This window comes from Zingiber officinale, chromosome 10A (assembly GCF_018446385.1).
Source record: "Zingiber officinale cultivar Zhangliang chromosome 10A, Zo_v1.1, whole genome shotgun sequence".
Taxonomy (NCBI): Eukaryota; Viridiplantae; Streptophyta; class Magnoliopsida; order Zingiberales; family Zingiberaceae; genus Zingiber; species Zingiber officinale.
Genome location: NC_056004.1, coordinates 75,435,499 through 75,455,121, shown reverse-complemented (window position 1 = coordinate 75,455,121; position 19,623 = coordinate 75,435,499). Strand labels below are relative to the sequence as shown.

The 19,623-nt window shown below is 42.7% G+C and overlaps 1 long non-coding RNA gene across 1 annotated transcript; it reads right to left on the bottom strand.

Annotated features, from left to right (window-relative positions):
• Window positions 1–3,004: 3,004 nt before the first annotated feature.
• On the bottom strand, window positions 3,005–4,961 carry LOC122028204. Its single transcript, XR_006124673.1, has 4 exons — window positions 4,905–4,961; window positions 4,154–4,228; window positions 3,347–3,443; window positions 3,005–3,266 (listed from the first exon to the last, which is right to left on the bottom strand). It is a non-coding gene; the product is annotated as an uncharacterized LOC122028204 (long non-coding RNA).
• Between the last annotated feature and the right edge of the window lie 14,662 nt (window positions 4,962–19,623).

The following is a 19,623-nucleotide window of genomic DNA, read 5'->3' as shown; positions in this document are numbered from 1 at the left end:
TATATCATTCTTTGTATCTGGAATTGAAAATCATGATGTCAGTACAAAACCGACATACCAGTAACAAAAATCGATCTAATTCAATTCCCACATATAGAACAAAATATACAGAATACACAAGCAATTAAGAAAAACAAATTTCCTTATTTTTGGGAGTCTCATGTGACTAATACATAGGATCGGTCGATTAGGAGTCCGGATCTTAATCTTAGTCTATTGTCCTCATTAGAACTAATCTAATTGGACCTATGTTCTGTTATTGTTTAAGCTCATTTGAGTCAATCTCAGACTTATTAATCAAACTCAGGTTCGTTTGATTCGTCCAATGCCCATTGGATTAAGTCTGACCCATTAGAACAAATCTAATTTTATTGATCAAATCTGACATAACAGAACTAATCCGGTCATATTTAATCAACCCAACTTCTGTAATCTAGATTACCCCAATTAATCCAATAATAAATTGAACTGATTAAATCAACAAATAATTTGAACCAGATCTAGATATCATTGAATCAATTTGGTCTGCTTAAATCAATTAATAATTTAAACCAGACCTGAGTTTGATTGGACAAGTTGGTATAGTTCCATTTTTGGTAAATTGAACCATTAATTAATTATATATTTATTTATTAATTAATAATATATATCTATATATATTTAATTAATTAATAAAAATATTTAATTAAATTTTAACTACTGTTCATATCGTGAAGAAGAAATAAAGCATGCATGCATTTACACGTTTTTTTAATCTTCTTCACTGTGCTTTGTAAAAAAGTACTGTTCATTTTTTTTTTTTTCTCTTGAATCAATTTTTGAATCGATTAAAAAACTAAAATACTGTACATTACAATTTTGAATCGATTCATACATAGTGCTGAATCGATTCAATACTGTGCTTCGTCAAAAACGACATTGTTCAAGATTTTGGATCGATTGAAATGAAATTTCAATCAATTCAATTCAATTGAATCGATTGGTTAACCGATTCAATTAATGAACAGTATTACTGTTCATCTTCTTCTTCGCGACAGAAGAAGAAAAACGTGAACTTTTTCGCGTCGATTTCCATGCTTTCAAAATCATGCATGTTCTAATACCATTATTGGTAGTTTTCAGAGCATGAAACAAAACCTAAATAAAGCGGTAATCACTCACATGGATCTCCCGAAGAAATCGTCGAAGAACCATCGGTCGATGAAGAGGATGTCGCTGTCGGAAGCACGATCATGGGGCAACCGCAGTGGCGGATCTAGGAGGGAGCGGGGGTGTGCTTAAGCACCCCCTTACTCCAGGAAAATTCCACCAGTATGTTGTAGTCCGAGGGGCAGCGAGAAGGAAGATAAACTCTGGCTTTCTTCTTTGAGCACCCTCTTCCTTTTTTGTCTGGAACCGCCACTGGGCAACCGGAAAGCACTTCAAAATTCACGAGCCAAATCCCAACCACCGGGTGTTCTCCTTTGCTCAACCAAAACACCTCACAACCCCTCTTTGATCACCTTCTGCTGCGCTCTCTCCGATCGACGATCGACCTCCTTCTCAAAGGCTTGGACGCACCTTTATAAGAAGATTGAGGAAGACAAAGGGAAAATGACGCCCCTTCGTCTCTTTAGCATTTGCAGCAAAGGGAGTAATGAAAGGGAACCCTTCGTCTCCAATAATGCTTCACATGCCTACCATGTTTATTTTGTATCAACTCACTTGCTAAGTTTAGAGCCACCTTCTTTGACTGGAAGTTTGGCAACTCATACCTTATGCTAAGCGATTACAATTAAATGTTTCCCACGCAAAGCTTACTTCAGTTCTCTTTATGACATTATTGATGATTGATTCGCCATGTTTATGAGGAATATCTTTCTACTATGGCAACTCTACTTCTATGATGGGAACTTTTAAAAGAGGTTAAAAGAGTAATACTAAGTTGATTGATTAGTCCAAGAGAACACTATAACTTATTAACAAGCATTTTCTAATGTGTGAAGAAGTTCTATATTAAAGAACTTCCACCATCATTCCTTAGGCGATTTAATTATACTCGTATGTAGAACTAAAATAAGAAAAGCATAAAAGAGATCTAAAGTGATAGTTTTTGTAGATCATAGTAAAGAGTTAGACCTTCCTAAGTGTCTTTAAAGAAATTTAAGCACTTGCTCACCACCATTAATTAGTGAACATGCAATGTAAAGAAGTTTAACTAAAAAGGGAAATATTAAGAACTTAATTTACCATAGTATTAAATGAAGCTTAGTCTCATTAAAATATCTCACTAATTCTAATTTTTTTTAAGTCTTGTGGGGGAATATTAGTTTTTAATCTAAAAAAAAAAAATTAAAATATATTTTAGTTTTTTTATCTGATATCTTATCTAATATTTGTATTCTTAATAGGGACCTAATGCAAATGAAGAAAAGAGATTGACATATAATAATAACTAAAGAAAATAAATTGAAAATAAATTTTAGATGGATGCAATTGTAATAAGAAATATACGGGAGAATATAAGAGTGATGTATTTGCAATCATTAATTTTTTTATCATTTAATTATTAGCATTATCTATGTTATCAATAAATAGAGAATAATTATAAGTTTTATTAAAATTAGTATATTTTTTATTTAAAATATTTGTTTCTGTATTTAGTGCCAAATTGGATCACCTTTGAATTAATATATTTTTTTTCTGGGTTAGAGAGTTTATTCCTCTAGTGACCTAATGCAAATGAAGAAAATAGATTGACATCACAATAATAACAACAACAACAATAACAACAACAACAATTTAAAAAATAAATTAAAGATAAATTTTACATTAAGGCAATTGTAATTAAAAAATATACTAGCATACTCATACAGAGGATCCAAATGCAGAAAAATAGGAATAAGCATTACAATAGAATTCTTACAAACACAAGAAAATAGGAACAATAATTAAAATTGAATTGTTAATCACATCAAAAGGTCCAAACCAATTCAAGTTTATCCAGTACTGCATATAATACAAATAATCATTTAAGTAATCTTCATCATGCAACCTTTGTAAACATGAATTGCTTATAAGTAACATCATAATAGAAAAAGTTTTTCTGATAGGCTATCAAGCTTAAAGTATAAAGCAAGCTGAACTTGCATGCATGTCTTGTATAAACAAGCATAACATAAATATTTATTTGGTACTAACATTATGCCTGATAGAAACAATATGCCAAAACATAAGGTACTAAAAGATGGTTCCAGATAGCAGGCGGTTGATCCACAGCCCAACACCTAGCCAAAGGCTCAGACAATCACCATTAAAATAATATTACAATAGAGGAGAATATTAAATTAAGAATTACTAATATCACCTTTTAGAGCAATGTTGAAACACCATCTTCTTCAAAATGCTGCTAAATCTTGAATTGTGATTGAGCTTAAAGATTATTCTCATATTTCAAGTTGATACTACACCAAAGGAATAAGCAAAGAGTGATACAACATGCTAGTATGAAAAACAATCTAAAACATAGATTTAAATAATGGTTTAACTGGCCACGATATCAATAGCACATAGATAACTGGATATTGGTGTATTAGTTAGTTTAACTATGGAAACAATATTAGATGCCTAACACAGTTGAATTAGATTACACAAATTTCTGCAATTATCTCATGTGAGAATAAAATCCCAGATAATGCATTTCAATTTCAATTAAATTTAAAGTTAGACTAAAATCATACGATTGTTTAAAATGGCTGCTAGGTAACTACAGGAGAGGAAGTGATTGCTTCTTGGAGAAAAATTACGTAACTCTACTCACAAAATCTTTTGAAAGATTCCAATGAGTACAATTTATAATTAAACCATACTGTCACGGATAAATGCGATAATCATCTGAAAATTACAGAGTTGTTAGAGTAACATAAGTGTTTTGAGTCAATGTTACTGATGGGCAGTTAAATCAAGGTTCAAAAGTGTCAAAAAATTTTAAGTTTTGCTCTCACATCTTTACGGGGTCAATGAAATCTACTCAATATAAATATAATTAAAAGAGATTTAACTGACAATATCCTAAGAATTACTAGCAAGATAATCTTTTATACTGTTTTTTAAGAAAATAACACCAATATAACCGAAACAAATAACTCAAAAAATCTTTGCAAAATCATCTCACTTGAATTGGTGATGCTGTTCCAGGTCTTGTAGTGAAAATTAGCTGCCAGCAACCTTCGATCATACTAGAACTTGTCTACAAAAGATTGAATAAAAACAAAAGGAATTTCAACACAAAACTGCCAATTTTCAATTGCGTGCATTTATAATGAGTTAAAGGAAAGGAAGAACTATTATATTATTAATTAAATGAATTTCCATAAAGAATTGCATAAATAAAAGGTCATAGCATCCAATTAATTTTCAAGTAAATTGGACAGCAATAATTCTTCATGTAAGACTGCTATTCTTGCAAGAACATAATGCAGGAATCAAATAAGAGCATTCATCAATCCAATACAATAGATTACAGCCAGTCAATATAGTAGACACATGAAAAGTAGGGTAAAATTACTGAAAGAATGTAGATACGTTTCGGTTACGAGATATTGTAGGAAAGAGTTTGTAAGTTATGGATGAAAAGCCAGAAAATAAAAGCTATAAAAATTATTTTTAAACATAAGTAACAAAGTAGAAATGATGCACAAAAAAATAAAAAATAGAATTACATCCTACTGAAAAACAAATTGATTCAGATAAACAAACCGGAAAATTCAAATCTCAATTTTATTCCCGTTCTACTCGTGAGTACCACTTTGTTCCTACTACATTTTTTTAGCACGCAGTCTATTTTGCGTGAGTCTAAGAGATTGTTACTGTATACTTGTAAGTAAAAAATAAATAAATAAAGAAAACCAATACCAAAGACTCACAGGATCCGGCAAGCCTCCAATACTCTCTAGGGTTTCCACGGCAAACTCAACATCCTGTAATGATCGACAAAGCGATGGGTTTATATTCGATTCGAAGATACCACAGAGAAGTAAGATCGAAGAAGGCGAGTGCCTGAAGTTGCATAGGAGAAGTGGCGCGGCCCCGCCCTTGGATCCCGAGAAGCACCTCGACAAGGACGGACTCTCGATCGGTGAAGGAGAGTTTCTGCTCCCCTTTCTCCACCAAAGAGGACAAGATAGGATGAAGGAATGTCGGCCTCCGTCTCTTCGTCAGCCGCGATTTTCGGCAAGGAAAGCGGTAAATGGAAGGAGGTGATGTGGAAGGGCGACCGATCGAAGATGGCTGAACGAAGCCGAAGGCGAGCCGCGCGGCAGGAACTAGTAGAGCGCGAGCCCATCACCCACACGAACAAGTAGACCGCGACAGCGCCGACGACCGCCGCCGTCCACATCGCCCGTCGAGAGATCCATTGCTCGTCTTTCAAATGGTAACTCCTAAAAGGAGGATGCGAAGGATTAGGGTTTCGATTTATGGTGGGCGAGGAGAAGCCCAAAAGAAAGCGAGCTAAGAAAGTCCGTCTGAATTTGGTTCATAGACACCGGGTTTTAAAAATCGTAGTTAAAATCGGTGTCTATTAACGAAAAAAAAGGCGCTCATAGACATAAAATACTCAAAGACATCGATTTTTGCTTAAAACCGTTGTTGTTCCACCAATATCTATGAAAGTTTTTCTTGTAGTGTAGTGTAGTGTAGTAAAAGATAATTATACTCAGCTAAGTGTTCCTTATAGTCCATTTCTAAATTATATGAAAGGAGATAAATTATGGGATCAATTTGCAGTCGGCCACCAAGTGACTAAGGGATAGGAGGAGTTTTTTCCGGAGGGTATACGCCCATCGGGAATTGATTTATATCGCATTGTAGTAAATTTGTCATCTTCCAACCAACTTGACACCCCATGGAGACTAATAAAAAAATATATTAAAAAAATAATGAACCAGGTAACACCGAACCTAAAACAACCAGCCCAGCTCTATGAAAGTTTTCCACTATCGGCTAGGATAAATTAAGAAGTGCTCGTGGTGAGCGGCCCAGATGCCCAGATCCCATGGCTGCATGCCCCATTTGGAGAAAAAAATCACTACAAATGCCCTATAACTAGGGATCGAATCACGGATGCCTGAGTGATAACTTGGTGCCCTTGCACCATAGTCCCGGAGGTAATAAAAAATATACTAAAAAAATGATAAACCCAACTAGCATTGAGGTGATTGGCCGAGCCCCACGAAAATTTTTCATTAGCCACCAGGATAAATCAAGAAGCGCTCGCAGCACACGACCCAGAAGCTCAACATCTTTTGGTTACGTGCCCCATTTGAAAGAATTTTTTTTGCAAATTCATCATAGCTGGGAATCAAACCGTTGATATATAAGTGATAATTTGAATATCCTACCGCTACATCATAGCCCGGGGCAATTAAAAACGTATACTAGAGGATACTCATAGTGATGTATTTGTAATCATAAATTTTTTTTATCATTTGATTATTAGCATTTTCTATATTAGCAATAAATAGAGAATAATTATAATTCTTATTACAATTAGTGTATTTTCTTTATTTAAAATGCTTGTTTCTGTATTTATTGTCAACTTGGATCTATATTTGGATCATCTTTGAATTAATAGATTTTTTACTTGTTTTCTTTGTCTCAGAGTTTATTCCTCTAGGCGATGTTCATGTCTTTATTTGTTTGTTGTATTGCTATGTTAATTGGTATCTGAAGCCTAATAATTTGATTTTGATATCTCTTCTATTCACTATCATCCTTGGGACCTCAATCATGCTAGGTTCATACTTTGAAACCTCTTTTGATTCTATACACTTCTCAAACCAACATCTTATTCTCAACCATGGATGACTATCATGCCACACAATATTATTACACATAGTTTGATGGTCATGTCTTCTCCCAAGTCATCCACAAGTTTTAGAACTCTTTTTTGACAATGTTTTTATTTTTTTATTACCATCTTATAAGAAAATAACAAAAAGGAAAACTATATAAAGTATTAATAGAAAGGAAAAAACGGCAAAACGAGAAAATCTATAAGAAATTCTTTTAGTCCCCTTAGCACATATTGACCCAGCTAGTGCACGAACTTCATGTTGGTACAATATAATTAGGTCTGATTTAATCCTAATAAGCTAAGATTGTATTTTTGATATTTGAGCAATATGTTTAAATGAGTTGAGTAAATTACATTAGGGATTGTGAGACTTAGTAAGGGGGTTGAATACTGATCGACAGTATAATGGCTAATATATTTGTTTAAGATGATCCGACAACCCAAGCTACTACTCCTCACTTATGGTATGCTGGTGAATCACACTCTTGCAAAGACGTTATCTTTTCTCCTTGGCTAGTTATCGAAGGTGAAGAAAGTAAAGAATACCAAAGAAATAAAGAATAAGAAAGAAATCAATGAAATCATAATTTTGAAAAGAAGCAAAATAAATTTTAGAATTTAATCCTCATAATTACATATCACACAAAAAGATAATATGGAATAAACATGTAGTAGTTCTCACTAGATAATTTTTGACAATCAAATTCAATTAATCAAAATAAAATTTACCATCACACTAACTAATAATATGTAAGTAAAACATGTAATCATGTCAAATGATCTAGAACTTGACAATCAAACTTTAAAAACTTACAATTCTCAAGGTATTATTATTGGGAAACATACATAAAGATGTATATTCAAAACCAAATGATATATAGATAAAACAAAGTGCAAAGTATAAAAATAAAATATGTAAGCAAAATATGAAGGTAAACAAAAGTAAAGAACAGACTCCCATAAATTTCTGACAATTGAAGATGATTTGGAAATAAAAGTTATGCCAGTAATGAGATAGTCTGAATGGAAGAAAGAGCTTTCACTAAAAAAAAAAATTGAGATTACATATTTAAAAGACAACGAAAAACATTGTATTTTTTTTAACAACGCTTTTAGAAAATCATAGACGACATGATCGCTTGCATGAGAAACATTCCTGGCATTAGCCTCGCGGCTCCTCAGATTGGTGTACCTTTGAAGGTTGGATCTTTGTTACTTCACTTCCCTTTTCGACAAAGAGATGCGTCCCTTCCATGTGGCCAAATCATTTTGCCCTTTCTCGATCAAATTGTAGTTGATCCCGTCCGGAAGCTGAGTCGGATGAAGGCGGGCCTTGTTGTGCTAAAAGTTGACGGAGAGTCGTTGAGATGCTGAATCAGCGAGGTACACCCCTGGAAAGGTTTGCACGGGCAATCCTATGGAGAGAAACGACCAGGATGATGACGCTACTACTCTGCACACACGCAGACTAAGCCCACGGTCGTTAGAGACCAGAAACCAGGGAAAAAGTCTCCGGGTCAGGCCCTCCGACGCTCAAGTCAAGTACTTTTTCCCTATAAATCACAGAGAAAGCACGAAAAGTAAAAGACTGGTAAGAAATGGCGAGTGAGCGTACCTGCGTAAGGGACAAAGCATCCCTTTTTATACTGCAACTGAGGCTTCTGGAACCTGGCGAATGTCAGGGAATGTCGGATGTCAGGCTCTGTCTGCCAGTGGTCGACATGTGGCTTTTTCTTATAGGCTGGCAGAGGAACCAAGAGGAGTATGAGCCTCCCACAGTTAGAATATTCCTTGACATGTGATGATTGTTCTCTGACATGTGGTTATGATTCCTTGCAGGTATATTTGTCACGTAGTGTCTGACCTCCTGACCCACCTTTGTCTGCGTCGTTCGAAGCATGTACATCCCGACGACCTGCTGATTCTCGACCGCCTCTACTTATTGCTATCCAAGTCAAGTATGTTCTGACTTGCACGTTGGGTCTAATTCCCGACCCGCATCTGCTTATTGCTATCCATGGTATGAACGTCCCGACCTGCACGCTGGGTCGGTTCCCTGACCTGCATCTGTCCGCTGTTATCCATGATATGAACGTCCTGACCTGCACGCTGGGTCGGATCCCTGACCTGCATCTGTCCACTGATCCATGGTATGAACGTCCCGACCTGCATGCTGGGTCGGTTCCCTGACCTGCATCTTTCCGCTGTTATCCATGGTATGAACGTCCCGACCTGCACGCTGGGTCGGATCCCTGACCTGCATCTGTCCACTAATCCATGGTATGAACGTCCCGACCTGCACGCTGGGTCGGTTCCCTGACCTGCATCTATCCGCTGTTATCCATGGTATGAACGTCCCGACCTGCACGCTGGGTCGGATCCCTGACCTACATCTGTCCACTGATCCATGGTATGAACGTCCCAACCTGCACGCTGGGTCGGCTTCCCGACCTGTATCTGTCCGCTGTTATCCATGGTATGAACGTCCCGACCTGCACGCTGGGTCGGTTCCCTGACCTGCACGCTGGGTCGGTTCCCTGACCTGCATCTGTCCGCTGTTATTCATGGTATGAACGTTCCGACCTACACGCTGGGTCGGTTCCTTGACCTGCATCTGTCCGCTGTTATCCATGGTATGAATGTCCCGACCTGCATGCTGGGTCGGTTCCCTGACCTGCATATGTCCGCTGTTATCCATGGTATGAACGTCCCGACCTGCACGCTGGGTCGGCTTCCCGACCTGTATCGCTTCATCGGAAGTCTTATTCGGTATACCCATCCAATCAATAAGTTGGCTCCCTAGTCGCACCCAATCCCTGATTATACCTGACCCATGGGTTCGATCCTCAATTGACTTTGGTCCTGTGGGTCGAGTCTATTTTCGATTCCCTTCGAGGTCAGATACGGCCCACCTCGTAAATACTGTCCTTTGACCAGTCCCTCAACTGAAGCTTTGACTTTAGCCACGTGTGCCGGAATCTTGACCTCCTTGTAATTCTGATTCTTGACCTCCACGATGGCGTTGCCACGGAGGCTAGACTTTTAACCTCCAGGCTGATGTAACTTTTGACTAGCCACAAGGACTAGACTTCTGACCTCCAAGTTAGCGTGACTTTTGACCCTTCTATGGCTTTGACTCCGTGCCAGATCATCTCATAGACCCACATTCATACACCGTATCACAAGCCTCCCCCTCAAGTCTAGTCGAAGGAGGCTCTAGTCTGACTAACTCGACTCCAGTGTTTTGAATACCAGACATGGTTCTTGACTCCTTTGCCGACCTATTTGGCGTTCAACAGACCTGTGCGACAGCCGGGAACCCCTCATGCTCACATTGACTCTTCGACTTCCGAGTCTGGTCCGTCTTTATTGCTACACTAGTTTCCAAGCGTCTTCTCTGGTTTCGAGATAGTCCTTTCATCTTCCTCTTCTGTATAAAAGATTTGGGGCACTTCACCCTTCCTATCCACATTTTCTCTTTATACCTGTTCCTTAACTTGTTCATGGAATCCCCCGAGTTACCGAGAAGGCTGGCTCTTACCGAGAAGGCTTTACATGATATGACCTTGAGCCGGGATCTACAGACCTCTCTTTGCAGGAAACTGGAAGAGCTATGGCGAGCGGCCAAATGCAGGACTCAAGCAGAAATGGCCCTGAAGATGAAAGCGCAAGCAGACTTTCACGCTCAACTCCATCATATCCTCTATTTGAAGCTGAAGCACAAGGATGAGGTGACGTCTTTGAAAGAGGAGAATCGACTACAAAATGACACCGTTGATCAACTGCGGGCCACTCTTTATCGTGCCCAGATAGAGCTGGCTCAAGCGAGAGCTTGCTTAAAGGAAGGACCTCAAGTGTCTGGGTCAGATAGCAATTGAGAGCGCTATTAAATGTTCCTTTTTATGAATCCCTCTTTATGAAGTGAAGCCTATTTTCTACTCTATAACTGTATTCCTTTATTCTAGTGTCTGTGTTTGTATCGCTATAAAACACCTGCATTCTTTTAACCTTTCTAGAAAACATAACAAGTGTTTGTATCGCTATAAAACACCTGCATTCTTTTAACCTTTCTAGAAAACATAACAAAAGCACTTCACGTACCTCGCTTTCTTCTTACCCCTTGCCAATATAGTAATAAGCAGTAATACCTGTAAGGCGTGTTGTATTTCGCTTCATATGTATGTAAAAGATACTGACCGAGAAAGTGTTTGAGCCAACCAGGAAGGTTGTTGGGCATGAGAGCAATGCTCACTTATAACCCGCACTGAGGCGAGAGTCTGGAAAAGCCGATCGAGCAACTCGGTCGTTGGGCGTGAGAGCAGAGCTCACTTATAACTTGCACTGGGGCAAGAGTCTGGAATAGCCGACCGAGCAGCTCGGTCGTTGGGCGTGAGAGCAGAGCTCACTTATAACTTGCACTAGGGCAAGAGTCTGGAATAGCCGACCGAGCAGCTCGGTCGTTGGGCGTGAGAGCAGAGCTAACTTATAACTTGCATTGGGGCAAGAATCTGGGACAGCCGACCAAGCAGCTCGGTCGTTGGGCATGAGAGCAGAGCTCACTTATAACTTGCACTGGGGTAAGAGTCTGGAATAGCCGACCGAGCAGCTCGGTCGTTGGGCGTGAGAGCAGAGCTCACTTATAACTTGCACTGGGGCAAGAGTCTGGAATAGCCGACCGAGCAGCTCGGTCGTTGGGTGTGAGAGCAGAGCTCACTTATAACTTGCACTGGGGCAAGAGTCTGGAATAGCCGACCGAGCAGCTCGGTCGTTGGGCATGAGAGCAGAGCTCACTTATAACTTGCACTGGGGCAAGAGTCTGGAATAGCCGACCGAGCAGCTCAATCGTTGGGCGTGAGAGCAGAGCTCACTTATAACTTGCACTGGGGCAAGAGTCTGGAATAGCCGACCGAGCAGGAGCTTTCCTGGTCCAGATAAATGTTGCCAACCTGTGGATCGATCCACCAACCAGGACACATGCAGCCGACCTGAGGGTCTAACTTCCGATCCGGATATAGGTTGCCGATCTTGGGGTCGAACTCCCGACCCGGAATCGTTCGAAGAGCTTCCACTTCGTCTGTCATTAAGAAACATATTATTAGTGGTGTTGAGGGGATAGCCATATTAACACTTTACTTAGCCTTGGCCTTGCTGTGTTTGAATTTCTTTCCCGCTACTTTTCTTTCACGGTTCCCCAGAAAAGCGTGTGGTAAGCGTTTCTGTACGCTTGCTTCATATCATGATTTCCTTATCACGTCCATCATTAATACGACTCCTCGGAGGTCGACACCTGCCCTCTGCCTTTATTGCTTATGCAGAGTGACGCCGCCCACACCACTCCTTTTTGTACACGCTTTCCCATAAGAGTATGTTCTTCGACGATCGGACGATTTTAAGCGCTTCACCCAAAAAGATACTCTTCTTTTCGATATTCCCTAGGAACACTCCCTTTATAAAACCTAAAGGTTGTCCGCAGTCATTGCCTTGCGCGTTTTGACTGCTTGCTTCCTGTCGCTTCGACTTCACCGATGTCCGCACCTTTCCTCTTCTATGCTCCTCCGTCTAACGTTCTTCTCCTCTTCGACTAATCTCATCCTCAACCCCCTTTACCCTGATAATGGCCGATGGTAAGACCACTCTTTGGTATTCCTGCTTCATTTCAGATATGGATGACCACGAACTATCAGTGATTCGCTCGGACCTGCATCTTGATGACGCTTATGAACTCCGAGTTCCCACACCGCAAAAGCATCCTGCTAGCCCTCCGGAAGGTTTCGTGATCATTTTTAGAGACCAGATTTTAGGAGGTCTTCGTTTTCCCATCTATCCATTCATTTCTTCCCTGAGTGAATACTTTGGTATTTGTATCTCTCAGTTTGCCCTTAACTTCTTTAGGGCAGTCTGCGGCACCGTGATTCTTTGTCGCGTATATCAACTTCCCTTGACTGTTCATCTTTTTCACCACTTCTATTCTTTCAAACGCTCGGAGCCCGGAGTGTTTATGGTACAAGCTAGGCCCGGCTACAAGTTCTTCTCAGACATGCCTTCTTCAAACAAAGGGTGGAAATGTCATTTTTTCTTTGTTAGACTACCTCAACCACTGGTCGGGCCCATACAATGGCGCCCAGACCTCCCTGCCGACCTTCATACACACCAGCACTAGCCTGCTTGTATCCCTGCCTCCGAAGCACTCCAAGGCGTACTTGTTAACTTTTCTATGTTGTTGTTGGAAGACTTTCTATATTTATTTGGGCTCAGCCCTGTTCAGAAGGACATCGGGGCTCCGTTTGGTAAGACCCCATTTTCCTTTCATCTATTATTCGCTAACTGAGATATCTTTCTTCCTTATTGCAGAGGCTGCCATGTACCGAGCCTACTCCTCCGATGTTAAGCGCCGGTCCTCCTCTTATTTGAAAAATCTAGGTGAGGAGCTTAGATGGGGTGTAGCAGCTTCCTCCCGATCTGCTCCTTCTGCTTCGCAATCCTCTCCTTCTGTTCCACCACCCATTCTGCCAGCGACGACCCAGGAAGTAACTTTCATAGCGCTTCCCCTGGAGGTGGTTCCCGTGGAAGGCCCGGTTGCTATAGAACAGGCTGAGCTGTCCACGGCTGGGCAAGTTGAGGAAGCCTCTGAAGAACAGGCCGGGGAGGCCGCTGGAGAGCAGGTAGAGGAGAGGCAAGTGGCATTTCCCCGACCGGCTGAATGCCTGAAACTCCAACGCAAGAGAAAAAGAGTGACTCCAGCTATTCAAGCGTCACCCCCACCTATCCTTTCCAGCCATCGCTCTTCTCCCGCTCATTGTCCTTTAGAAATCCCGGCTGCATCTCCTGCCCGGGAGAGCACTAAGGGGCCTGAGGTTCCTGTCGTGTCCCCCCGCATATCAGTCCTGGCTCCCAGTCGAGATATAGCTCTTGAGCAGGCTTTTTCGCAAGCGCCAGCCTCTTCTCCCGGTCAGCCACCTTTACCCTTAGCGGACCAGCCCGGGAGCTCTGACACTCCATCTGCCTCCCTTCCCTTAGATGTTTTCGCGTCTACTTCTAGATCCCGGAGGAAAACTTGCAAGAAATATTCCTTTACTGATTTTTGGCGCGTGCCTTCCTCCACAGGCTCAGGGGTCGGCGCAGAAACTACTGATGGGGCTCCTCCCCTTACTGCTCTGATCGAGTTAGAGGGCGATTTAGCAGCCTCCTGGCACACTGGCAACCGCAAATTTTGAAAGAATGCTCCGTTGGGGGGGGGGGGGGGGGCGAGATCAAGCAGCTTGTCAAATGGTTGCTGTAAGTCTTTCTACCTTTATGTTTCTCTGCTGCAATCTTTTATAACCTTTCTTCTTATATCTGACACAGGCCTGCTCCGCCAATCTAAGTGCCATTAAGTACGCATGCAGCTTGCAGAGAGAAAATGAAGTGTTGAAGGCTCGGTTGGAGGAAATAGAACTGCCCTTGACTCCCCGCGATCCGCTCAACCCAACTCCTGGAGATCTGGCGCACTATCTTCGCTTAATTGGAGAGTCTGCCGAATCGGCCTGCGATATTTCTCACGCAGCTTTTGACAAGATAAAGGCCTTGGAAATAGCTTTGCAGACAAGTGAGTCGGAGTTGGCCTCCGAGGCAGAAAAGCGCTAAGAGCTAGAGGCTGAGCTAGAGAAGAAGGATGCTCAATTGGCTAGCTTGCAAGAAACCCAGGAGAGTCTTCAAAAGACCCTGGCAGAAGTCCAAAGTCACCTGGCTTCTAGCGCAGACCGGGAGAAGGCTCTTCAAAGCCAGTGGGAGACTAGCTAGGCGACTCTCAAAGCTGTACAGGCCGACCTTGTGAAAATTCAAGAGGATGCCTCCTAAAGTCAAGAAGCCCTGACTCAAGCCCGCGCTGACACAGAAAAAGTAGAGACCAAGCTGGCCGATTATCTGGCAGGCGAAGTGGGTCAGCTGAGGGATTACAGGCAAGCATATGTTACCTCCCCCTTCTTCATGAAGAAAATGGGAGATTTAATGAACTTCATGGTATGCTGCGACGTGGGCGGAGGAGCTCGTCAAATGCTTGAACAGAATATGATTCTAGCTGTCCCTTCAGAAGATTTTTTAGATATAGGTCGCATCATGGATGAGATTCCTGATGGGTCCTTCCCCTCTTTTAAGGATGATGACGACTTCTTCCTTTTGCCCGAGCCTCCGGCTGACCCTGCTCCCTACCCGCCTGAACCTCCTGCGGACCCTACTATTGATGACTCGGCTCCCGCAGACAACCATCCCTAGAATGGCACCATGTATTGCATGTCTTGATGTGAAATTGTAATTAACCAACTTTACTTCTATTTCAACGTCTTTCTAGACTTATCTTTCTTTTGGCATTCTTGTGCTTCTAATGATATGCTTTAGTAGCGGGCCCTTGACTTTTATCATAGTAATCGGCTGATATTGTGTTGATCTACTATTGTTGATAATCGATCCTTCTCCTGTTCATGCTTCGGCCCTTTGTTTTAGGTCTCACTTACCCCTGGTCAGGGATCCTTCTAATTTCCCGACCTGCTTCGTTACTTTCCCCCGCTGATTCTGCCTTATTCTTGCTTCTCGATCTTTCCTTGGCCTCTTTTGCAGGTCGGTCTAAGTTTGAAGACCAAGACATTAAAAATTATGTACAGGCCAAGATCCGTTCGACTCCAGGTCTGTGTTGAGGCCGGCCAGGAAATTAAATGTAGACCAGGACCCCTCGTTATTTAGGTCTGCTCAAATACATGTCGTTATTTAAGAGATAAGCCAGCTCGAGGAAGCACGATTACTTTTTTGAGTACACTGGGTATCTTTTCCTGAGGTCCGCCTCTTCGTACTTCGTGCCAGTACTTTTCCAAGTATGCCCCTAGGCGTTATTTCTGAGGCTGATCCTACGGCTCCCGTTGTTCACGCCCATTATTTTGCGCCGACGGTTGATAATCTGACGAAAATACTCCTTTGCTAGGCGCCTATAAATATTCTCCTCGCTTTCGACTTGCAGCGTTTGACGCCCTTTTCTTCTACCTTTTACTTGCATCCTTCCTTCTCCTGCTACTTTCGACTCAATCCTTTTTCGCTTAATCCTCCCTCTTTTCGTTTCCGCTTCTCATGGCGTCCCCTTCTTTTCTTTTTTCTTTGGCATCGATACTTTACCCCGGCTCTTCCTCTTTCGATGAATGTGCTAGAGATGACTTATGTTACACTTATTGGGTCGAAGATGACGTGCAAGTGATCATCTCAACTGGAATACATCAATTCTTCAATCCCCCTATTAGCTCCAGCACTTTTTTTAGAGAACAATTCGTGGCCGGCCTTCGTCTTCCTATCCATCCTTTCTTTACCGACATAGGCCGCTATTTCCAGATTCCTCTGGGGCAACTGACACCCAATTCCATAAGAATCCTTTGTGGCTTTGTAGTTCTGTGTGAAGTGTGCGAAATATCCTGGTCCGCCTACTTATTTCATTGCTTCTTCACCCTACGACGCCAAGAGGAAGGCACATTTCGTTTTCAGCCCCGTCTCCGAACTAATTTTTGCTCATCCTTACCGCCTTCCAACCCGAGCTGGAGGGATCAATTTTTCTTCATTGCCTTTCCCTGCGACGTGGAGTGGCCCGTGCGATGGCAACAGTTACTTCCTTCCTCTCCTAAACTGGGAGAGTTTCATCTAGACGCTTCTTATTTGGAAGCCTCATCTCGCCTGGCCGGCTGGCGCATTAACTTAATGCGTCTACTATCTGAGGAATTGTTGTCCTACTTTCGCCTGAGCAATCTGACCCAGGAGACGCCTCGCTCCCTGGGTAAACTTTTCTTTCTCCTCTGTCATCACTGCATGAGTATTTTATTTCTTCTAGGGAAAGTAATTTCACACTTTACCCAGTGCAGCTGAAGTCTTGACCTATGCTTCGGAGGTTCATCCCCTTCCTCTAAGTGACATGGAGATAATGAGGCGAGGGCGAGTTATCCTGGAGAGAAGAGCACTTCCCCACTCGTCTTCGACCTTAATCGGTGGGGCTTCATCGACCAATCCTCCGCTCAGACCCGTTCGGCGAGGGTCTCCTGCTGCCCGACCTTCTTTACTGGCCTCTCCTTCTCGCTCTCGGACTGCTCGTACCCCTCAATCGACCACTCCCGCTCGCCCCCGGGCTGCTCGTCCACCTCGGCCGGCTACTCCCATTCGCCCCCGGGCTCCCGCTCACCCCCGAGCCCCACGTACGGCCCGACCTACTCCCTCAACACCACTACCCTCGGTTAGTCCTCCTCGAGCCCCTTACATCCCCGGTCAGGGCCTTGGTGAAAGGCCTATGGGCCTTGGCGGAAGAACAGCCAATGTCTCTCTTGCCAGTCCTGCTTTCAGATAGGCTTCTCAGGCGGCTCTCAGGGCTCGCGCCACAAATAAATGCCTGAGCCAAAACGCCCCAACTCCCTCTAGACGCAGGGCTCGGTCATCCTCCAATGATTCAGACTCTGACGATCAGCCGCTATCTCAAAGACGCCGGCGCCGAGCCCCTCGCCCGATGTCCGACTCCAACCCATCATCTATCCCTTTTCCTCCTCCAAATGCAGCTGCCTCTCCTACATCCCCTCAGGCCACTCCGCCTTCAATTCCGAGTCATGTGGCTGATCCCCCTACTTCATCCAATAATCAGGTCGAGCCCCCATTGGCTCACCCTACCACCTCACAGAACGCTCAGGACGATGAAGCTGGCCCCTCAGAACGACCTTCCACTATCCCGTCTACCATGCCTCATCAGGGGCCTTCTTCAACTCCTTCTGGTACAACCGCCGAGCCTTCATCTCCTCCAGGCTCAGCCGCGGGTCTCTCAGGACCCCCTCTGCTTATTTATCAGAATTATTGCACTATTCTTCCCTCTGAGGAGCAATTATGGTCTCAATCAGATGTTCCCACCAGCTCCCTCAAGATAAAAGGTCGTCTAGCCACTTTATGGGAAGAAAACCTGCAGCATATGAATTCCTTGTCTTCCCCAGCTCAAATGGACCAATTTGCAGAATTATATATCAAGGTAACCTTTAAAAACTTCCCAACTATTGTTTTTCCCGCTCTTATCATATACTTCTTGTATGTCCCAGGCCTGTGCAGAATCTCTGATAGTGAACCATTCCTTCCATGCTACTCATTATCAAAATAAGATGCTGCGCGACCAGGTTGTTGAACTGGAATTGCAACTGATTGATCTTGCCCAGGCTAGCCATGCTCTGAGGGCCGAAATAAAAGATTTAACCAAAAAGAAGAATAGTCTGGAAGTATCCTTGGCCCGCACCAACCACGAATTTAAAGATCTCCAGGAAAAGCAAAGTCAGGCTGATAATGTACACCAACAAAGTATGAATCAGCAGGCTTCAGAGCATCAAAGAGCTATGGACTAGTTAGCTCAAAAGTTGTGTGCTGCCGAGGCTCTGGTGCAGGATCAAGACCAAAAGTTGAAATCGCAGGAGGCCCTTTTGAAATCTCAAGAGACCCAATTGGCTTCCCAAGCAACAGAATTAGCCACTGCCAGAAGTGAACTAGCTCAGGCTAGGGCCACCACAGAGGGCGTGTCGATAGCTCTGGCGATCTACAGAGAAGGAGAGAACAGTCGCTGCTTGCAAAATCGTGCTATGTATCTGCGTTCTCCAGAATTTTGTGCACAGGTGGGACATCATTTTTCCACATCTGCTATCCACGGGGCGGGCGGGGCTCTGCGACAACTTCACGAGCAAAACTATTTAAAGTCCCTTCCCCCTCCTGAATTCTTAGACCATGATCGGATCCTCAAAGAGATACCAGATGAGATATTTGCTCCTTTCGAATGACATTTTCTGACTTTTTGTACATAATGACTTGAGAATTGCTTGTAAACCACTTTGCTATTTCTTTGTTTGCCTCTCAATGCTTACTTTAAATTGCTTAGCTTTGTCATAAAGTTTTACATACAATCTGTTTTCACATTTCTCGCTTTCTCTGATCTACCTTTCCCCGGTCCACTAACCTAACCTGTGAGATAAGTCACAGCTCGGCTTATCACTCGATCTGCACTTCTAAGCCTGTCTCTTCAAACTCGATAAGGTCGTAGGTAATTAGCGCTCCAGGGCTGATCTAGCTTCTTGCCTCGTTCATCTTGTAAATAATAGGCTCTGGAAGCTAACTTTTTAATGACTTTATAAGGTCCATCCCATTGTGGTGCTAGCTTAGTCACGCCCCCTACTGGCTTGATTTGCTTCCAGACCAAATCTCCTTCTACAAAGAATCGAGGAATTACTCTTCTGTTGTAATTTTGTCTCATTTTTTGTCGATAAGCCTCCAGCCGAGCCACCGTTCGGTCGCGGGTCTCGCTAATAAAATCCAGCTCAATTAACCGCCGCTCCGCATTTCCTTCATCGTATAGTGCCCTTCTTGTTAGGATCCTTTGTACGGCTAGAGAGGGGGGTGTGAATAGCCGACCCCAATTCGTTCGATTCTTTCTACAATGTCGAGTTAGCGCAGCGGAAATAAAACAATAGAAGCGACAAAGAAAGAAATCAAACCTCAAACTCGATGGATGTAACGAGGTTCGGAGATTAGGGCTCCTACTCCTCGGCGTGTCCGTAAGGTGGACGAGTCCGGTCAATCCGTCGGTGGATGAGTCCCCGGAGAACCGGCTAATATAAACTCCTTATGGGTGGAGAAACCTCGCCACACTCTTTTGCAACAGCAAACAAAGGAGTACAACAATGGAGAAAACAAACAAGAACAATAGAAATTGTAATACACTTGCTTGCCTCTTGTTGTCGACTGGAACCTTGATGAAGCAGCAGCTTCTCGGA